Source organism: Condylura cristata, unplaced genomic scaffold (assembly GCF_000260355.1).
Source record: "Condylura cristata isolate star-nosed mole 26May11 unplaced genomic scaffold, ConCri1.0 scaffold00008, whole genome shotgun sequence".
Taxonomy (NCBI): domain Eukaryota; kingdom Metazoa; phylum Chordata; class Mammalia; order Eulipotyphla; family Talpidae; genus Condylura; species Condylura cristata.
Window position 1 is genome coordinate 25,380,407 of NW_004567109.1, and position 8,458 is coordinate 25,388,864.

Here is an 8,458-nt window from a genome sequence, read left to right on the forward strand (position 1 = left end):
CCCTGGACTTCCTCCTGATTCCTGAATATGTCCTCCACTTTCCTGCATCTTTGGTTTTTTTCTCTCTCTCTCTCTCTTTTTTTTTTTTACCCTGGTCTCTCTGCCCGAGTGCACATGGCCAGGATGAATGCTATCCCTTCTCATAGCCCCTTCTACTGAACCCGGGTCTCTATCTCTCTGCAAGGAGGCTGTTCCCTGCAGCATTAGGGCCTGGCACCTAGCTCACACTGAGGCTTTAAGGAACACTTAGACGGAAGAACCTTAGAGTTGAGGTAGCCCTGGCCCAACCCCCTTCTTGTACACGTGGGAAAGTGAAGCACAGAAAGAGGACTTGAGCTGCATTCACATAACAAAACTGGGGTAAGGGGGGGGGGGATCTCCAATGGCAGAACTGGGAACTGGGATAAGATAGGGCTCTGCATTACAAGTAAAGGATCATTTTTCTGCCCTGGCTGGCCTCTGGTGTGAGGAAGTGGTAGGAGGCTGAGAGCATCACACCATGAGCCTCCCCCACACCCCCACAGCTAGTGGGGTGTACTGACTGACTAGTGACTTCCACCTTCCTAGAGCAGAATTTCAGGGCTGAGTATTTCCCCAGGAAAATGTAAGCGCAGGTGGGTGGGGGTGGGGGTGGGTATATCTAAAACGACTTGTCTCTGGAACTTCTCTTCCCATTCTTAAGCCCTGACTGAGTTGCTGTGTCTCAAAGAACTTCTATCCCCTTCCCTGAAGTAAGGTCATTCCCACTCTTAGCCCTTGTTTCCTAACTTTGGGGGGTCCTTTTATTCCTAAAGTGGGCAGTCACTCGCAGTGGACATCTGGATTTCCCAAAATGAAGACCTAGAGTGACCCAGCCAGTTTCTGACATTTACCCCCGGACAGGGTCACACCTGCCGCTCCAGGGGCCTGGCTCCAAATTTCTGTAGGGGCTGGCCCCCGTTTGAACCCAGAATCCAGTCTAGCGCCGTGCGATGGGGAGACACCGAGGGCAAAGATCCGAGGAAAAGCGAAGGCGGAGACTGCTCCTGCCTGCCGCACTCTCCACCCGCGGGACTCCTCGCCACCGGCCGACCCTTCCTTCATCCCCGCTCCCCCACGACCGCCATCAGGCGGGTCTGGCTGTAGGACCCAGAGGAGCAGACTTGACGTTTCCGCTCCCGAGGACACGCCCCCGCTGCCACCGCCACCCCCAACTGAGCTCGCGGCGGGGAGCCCCGATCTCCGACCCGGGACGGTGGCCAGCCTCCCTACGCGCTGAGGTCGCCTCCGCGTGTGCCACGCCGGAACAGCCGAAGAAATAATCTGGACCCTGGCAGCTGAACCGTGCGCGCCCACTCACCCGGCCCGCCTCGGCGTGTCCGCGCGCGTCCTCGCCTGTCCGCTGGGTCGCTATACCCGCGCGCCGGCCGCCGGCCGCGAGCGCTCAGGATCTGCAGGTTCAGTCGCCCGTCAGCGGGTTGGCCTGCCTGCCCTGCGGGGGCCGCGATCGACTTTCCGGCCCGGAGTGGATGCCAGCTCCGCCCCGGCCCTCCCGGCCCTCCCGGCCCCGCCACGCCGCGGCCACGGGGCGGGGAAGGGGCGGGGAAAGGGGACCCCCACCCCCAGAGTACAGAAACACGCCCGCCTTTCCGGAAAGTGGTTATCGTTCTGCTAGCTTCCCTTTGGGTAAACGGCTGAGCTGCTGGCTCTCCTTCGCTCTTTGGTCTGCTAAGGAGGCAGCCTTGATTGTAACTTCCTTGACTACAAGCTTCCTTGACTGTAGAATGGGAACAAGCCCAGTTTCTCTGGAGCATCAAGAAGAGAGCTGAGTGGTGTCCTGGCTTCCTAGAGTCATTTGTGTTTCACTTGTCTCAGAGTTCAGGGAGCAGGTCTGCCCAGTCATACCGCGGTTACTGGCATAGTGCCTGGTGCAAATACCCTGTTGCCGAATGAATGAATGAATGAGTGCATGAATGTATGGGTGCTTTATATCCTGGGGCTCATGAGTGGCCCTCTACCCAGAACTGAAGACTGACCGGGAAGAGTGCTCAAATCAGAGATTCCCACTTCTCCTTCTTGGGCCACGTAGTCCCAGGCTGAGCTGATTCTTCTCATATGTCAACTGAAATCACCCATTTCCCACTGCCAAATCTTTGGCACCGCTGTGCCCACTGAATATCTTCTTTCCCTGCTTTCCTACCAGATACTCCCCTGAGGGCAGACACAGATCCTGTATCAGCACTCCATGCACACTTGTGGGCCTGGGCCCAGGGACCAATTGGTTAGTCTTGTTTTGGGTGGGAGGGAAGGTTGGAGGCAGATGGATGGGTTACATAAGTCACCCATGGACTATGGGAAGTGAATAGGTGGGTTGGGGAGAGCTGGAGGAGGGAGGTGGGCATTTACCTTGGCACAGATGCTGCAGGGGTGTTCTCCTGTGCCTGGATCTTTGCTCTCTAGCTGCCTTGAGAATATAATGGAACCTTCAGATTCTTAGTTCATGGAACTGAGGATTCATTCTTATGTTGAACATCTGTTTTTCCCCAGTCTAAAGTTCTCTTTATTTTGCTGAGACTTAATGCTGCCCCAGGTCCCCTGAAAACAAACACTTGCATGCTTGCAAACATTCATATGCACAAAGAATTCAGATCTGGTCCTTCATTTGTTTGATATCCTAATCAATACCCTTAATTGAAAATTACCCTGCACCGAGAGCAGGGGATCACGTCATGAAACTGAGCTAGTTGTTGTCCTCAGCTGACCACAGATCAGTATGGGCATGAGGGAACAAACACAGAGATAACACAAGCTCAGTCATCCATCAGCGAGAACATGGTTACGGACAAATGGCCAGCACTTTGTAAGAGCAGGGTTATCTGCAGGAAACACATGCAACATCCAGGCTGGGCACTTAAAGGGTTTAAAGGTGGCATTATCCAGAGGTATGATCATGGTGTAGTGATACCAAACGCTACCAACACCCCAGGCTGAGGGGTGCTGGGAGGGAGTGATATAAGTGGAAGCTATGAGGAAGGGGCCACTGATGGGAGTTGTGAGGCATTAGGTTTAGTCAGCTCACAGTAACCATACTATGAAGAACTGGGTGTATAAAGGGGCCTTACTTTCCTTTCTTCCTCCTTCCCTCCAATCTCTGCCAGGTTTCCCCACTGGGCAAATCCTACCCAAAGTTAAGCACTAGGGAGCCTGTTGATAGTCCTACAGGTGGGCCTCCTGAGGCCTCGAGCTGGACAGAGGACAGAGAGTACAATGGAATGTAAACAGCATGTGTGCTTAAGGGTGACTTTACAAAAGAAATAAAAACTGCTTGTGCTTTATCATTCTAAATATGCCATTATTTCACTGTTATTTGCTCTTTAACCCATTGATGATTTAGAAGTGTGTTTTTTAGTTTCTTGACCCCTGGGAGGTTTATGTTTTTCTTGTTGACTTTTTTTTTTTTTTTTTTAGATTTATTTATTTATTCATACAGAACTGGGGTACAGGCCAGAGGCTCAGGGGCGGTGAGAGGCTTCACCAGAGACAGAGTGGGGAGCAGAACAGGCAGATCGACGAAGTACACTGCTGAGGGGAGCAGCGGGCGGTCAGGAGAGGTCTGGCTCGCCATGTGGTCTCCTCCGGGGCAGGCGGCAGGCGGGAATCGAACTCATGCCGAAGTGGCTTCAGATTCTCAGTGCTGTGCTTCAACCCGCTGCGCCACCAGGGAGGGCCCTCTTGTTGACTTTTAATTATATTGCGCTGTGGTAGGAGATCATGGTCTGTAAGATTCTTTGGAATGTGATTTGACTCCCTTTGTGGCCTTGCACATGGTCATTTGCTGTACCTCCAGGCTGGGCAGAAGATCGTCCGTTGGAGAGTGAAAAGCATAGGATTTTACATGGTGGGAATTTTAAAGGAATTTCAGATGATACATTTTAAAGGAATTTTAGAAGTTCCCAGCTCATTTAGAGTCCCCAGGCATCCGCTTCAGTATAAGCTGACGTGATGGTAAGTGGGGGTTAGGAGAAGCCAGAGATGCCTCAAATACTTGTACCAGCTTCCAGGGAAAAAAGACGATATTTTTGTCTTTTTTCCAGAAGGCTGTTTTGGCTAGGATACCCAGAGCTTAAGGTCCTCTGTGACCTGAGGTTACTCCTGCCTCTCTGATGGCATGCTGTTACCCTGTAGCACCCACTATACAGGACAGTCACTGTTCCCTGCCACTGTGTCTTGAATGAGACATGACTCAGATGAGGCCCCATCTCAGAAGTTTGGTGTAAGCCTGTGAAGCCCTAGGAAGGGGAAGCAACCTCCTTTACTGCACTGGTGAAACGTAAATAAAGTCTGTAGTTTTAATTAACAGTGTACTAATGTCAATTTCACAACTTTGCTAGTTATACTGTAGTTATAAAAGAAACTGAATAAAGAGTACACAGGAATTCTATGTACTATTTTTGCAACTGTTAGATGAGTTTTAAATTATTAAAAATAAAAACTGGGGCCCTTCCTGATGGTGCAACAGGTTAGGACACAGCACTGCAAGCTGGCTGCAGCCGCTTCAGTGTGAGTTCGATCCCCGGCCCTGGAAGTGACCCACAAGGCACAGCAGACCTCTCCTGACCCGCCCTCTGTTCCCCTCAGCAGTGTCCTTCATTGATTTGCCTGTTCTGCTCCCCACTCTGTCTCTGGTGAAGCCTCTCACCGCCCCTGCATCTCTGACTTGTATCCCAGTTCAGTATGAATAAATAAATCGTAAAAAACCAAAAAAACTGACTTGAGACATATCCAACTGTAAAGTTGGGATCTTGTGTGGATCCTGATTTGAACAACTTTAAAAAAAAGTTCATGAGATAATTGTGGAAATTTGAATATGATGGCACATTTGATAACAGGAACTACCATTCGTTTCAGGATTTAAAAAAAAAAAAATACGAATCCGCTCACCCTCCGCATCTCTGGCCTGTACCCCAGTTCTGTATGAATAAGTAAATCTTAAAAAAGACAAAACTTCTCTTTTAGAAATACACACACAAGGGGGCCTCCTTGGTGGTGCAGGGGGGTCATTATACTATTGGCTCTAATCTTGTAATGTATGAAAAGTTCAACAATAAAAGTTGAAAAAGGTGGCACAGAATGAAGGGTTTTTGTTTGTTAATGGTCATACTGGTATACACCAATAAATGTAAAATCTTAACAAACAACAAAAAAAAAAAAAAGGAAAGAAAAAGGGAACATACAAAGGGAAGATTTCTGTTTTTATTTTTATTTTTTTTAAATATTTATGCTTACAGAACTGGGGTACAGGCCAGAGATGTGATGGGTAAGAAGATTCACCAGAGAGAGTAGGGAGCAGAACAGGCAGATCTGAAATACACTGCTGAGGGGAGCAGTGGGTGGGTCAGGAGAGGTCTGCCATGTCATGTGGGTCATCTCCTGGCAGGGTATCGAACTTCTGCTGAAGTGGCTTTGGAGAGCTTCATAATGTGGTGCTTTAACCTGCTGAGCCACCTGGGAGACCCAGAAGATTTCTATTCTTATAGAGATTCTGAATGTCTCTGGGGTGGGTCCAGGAATGTACTAATTAGCAAACTCCCTAAATGATCTTAATACCGAAGACTAAGGTTTGAGAATCTCTTTCCTATCCCACAATGTGGTAGCACTAGAGGTGGGCCTTTGGGAGGTCATTAGGTAATGAGTGAGGGTGGAGCCCGAACAAGTGGGCTTAATGCTCTTACAAAGGAGACCCCAGAAAGCTCCTATGCCCCACCATGTGAAGGAGGACACAATGAACACAGTCATCTGTGAGTCGGGAAGTAGGCGCTCAGACAGTGCATCTGCCAGTGCCTTGATCTTGGACTTCCCAGTCTCTAGAAATGTGAAAAATAATTTTCTGTTGCTTATAAGTCACTTACTCTATAGGATTTTGTTATAGCAATGTAAGGTAACCTCTTGCTGTTCTCTATTACTCACACGATGGGGTAAATGGAGTACCTTCCAGAGGACTGGGATGATGTCTCTTCGTAGTAGTGAATTAATATAGCTGAACATCTTAGAGAGGTAGTGGGGTGGAAAAAGCACATCTTTCATTCATTCATTCATTCCATTTACTGAGGGCTCGTTAAATGTCAGGGCTATATTTGGCCAGGTGCAGATCTTGATCTGGCTTTGTGGGTGATGACAAGGTCTCCACTGTCTGAGGAACTTCCATCAGGCCCAGGCATCTGAGATTGCAGGTCATTGGTAAACAAAAGGGTGGAAGGGCCCTTGGCTATCAGTCTAATCTCCTCAGAACACATGGGAAAAATAAGGAAAAGGAGAGAAAAGGGTAAGTAATGATAATGAAAACCATTCAGTGAACCCTCTTATTTTATACAGAGGGTTCTTCAATGTCCTTGAAATGTATTGTCTTATTTCTTTCTATCATCAACCCGACAAGGGAGGGAGGTTTGTCTTTCCAGAGTTGTCTAGACCTCCAGAGGGAGAGACATAGGAACAGAAAAGAAAAAAAGGGAAGAGCAGTCAAGACATGCTAGGATGACATCCCAACTGCCCTGTAGTCCTCTGTGGGAGGACACCTTGGCTGCGCTTTAGCTTTAGTACTTGGAGGTCAGAAAGTTTTGTCTTCTACAGCCAGGAATCAGCAATCTAGGCAGTGGGTGGGGTCCACTTCCTGGGGAGATACTTGCTGCACCTCCGCCCATGGCATCTGGATGCCACAGCCAGTAGAGCCTGTGGCTACTGCTTTCCAGTTTGTCAGGGGCTTTCCCAAGAAGCCTCTCTAGGAGCTCAGCTTTGCCCAAAGGTAAGGGAACGTCTTCCAGCAAGTCTTCCAGAACTACATCACTAGCTGACCACCCTACCTCAGTGGGGGCTCTCGGTATGAGAAGGTCTTAGTGCTTGCAGATACGATCCTTTGCTAAGTTTAGGAGATTCTGGCCTCTCCTTTGGTCAATAAACTCTGAAAAGTACATTTTTGTTTTACTTCTTTCCATGGAGCCTGGTAGCCACAACTGACACAATAAGGAACTTTCTGGTTTACAAAAGTGCTTTCACCACTCTGGTCATCTTTGAATTCTGAAACAACCCTGGGATATGAGTAATGGTTTCAACGGGTGAAAGAATGTGGCCGAGAAGCAGAACTGGAACTCAAATCTAGGCCTTCTAACTCTAGTCATGTGTCCACCTCCAAGCCTCATTGTGTACGTAGCAGATTTCAGAGTTATCTCATATGACTCACCAGTAAGTAAGGGAAAGAATAACAAGTCACTTTGAGAAAGAGAACCTAGATGCTTTTCTATAAAAAATGCACCATCTCCTAGGAAAGTAGATGTTTGTGCCTGGCTCCATGTTAAAGCAGTTAACAGCAGTAAGTCCACTGACCACCCAGACTTGGATTTCTTGGAAACTTGTCACCACCTTGGATTTCTTGCTTTCCATATCCTTGCAAAAGTCTTCTTGGGCAGGAACACAACATACTTTGTATAGACAGCACCCATGAGAAACAACCATTTAGTGTGCGCCAAGAGTAGAAGAGGAGAGACGGGAAGGAGTCCTAGTACTGAGAGGAAAAGGGCTGCCAGAAGTTTGCTTGGTTTTGAGAATGGCAGGTTGCTGTCTCTGGAAAGGCACGAGGTAGATCACCACTGAGACACCCATAGCTTCCCTGACCTTGACAGCAATTTTCTCTTCACAGAGATGCCCAGAGGACACTGTACCAGGTGCTGGCTCTGAGACAAACTGAGAAGGGCTAAAAAGTTCTAGACAATCAGTCCCAGCTTCCAGCTGAGCTCTGTAGCTGAGTTCCCATCCATTCCCCACCATTGCTGCCTACCTGGCTCTTCAAACATTGTTATCCCCTTCTGTTCTTTCACGATGGGCAAAAGCAAACACACCCTGGATGGATAGGGAGCTTCAGGCAACACAATTCTCTGTGTGGTGGCAGGGGCCAGGCACAGATAATCCCAGGCAACAGATAACCCAGCATTTCATTCCATGGGTGATGAGCCTGGGAAATTCTCAGTTCTCACAATCAAACAAGGAAGCCATCTGAACTCCAAGAGTCTGGGAAGGTCTCTGCTTTTCTTGCAATTCAATGTCCTCACCCAAAACATGCTGGGAAAAGCGAGGATCAGCCCAGAAATCTTCCCTAAAAGCAGACAATCACCATTTAAATCCTTTCAGATATTTTCCTGCTGGGTTGCCTGGCACCAAACTGCAAAGAAAATTTGTAACAAAGAGAAGAATATTGCTACCAATACTACCCGTAACCTCAGGGAATTAATTTCAGCTGATTTGGAATTTTCTCATGAGCTGTAAAATAAAAGTAAAATCACTAATTACTGTAGTGGTTCCCAAAACAGTCTGATCTTTGGAATTACCCAAAGAATTAAAAAAAAAAACAACGTTTTTCAGCTCCCATCACAGATCAACAGTAGCAGCAACATTCCCATTGCAACAGCAAGGCCCAAGACTCAACATCCTT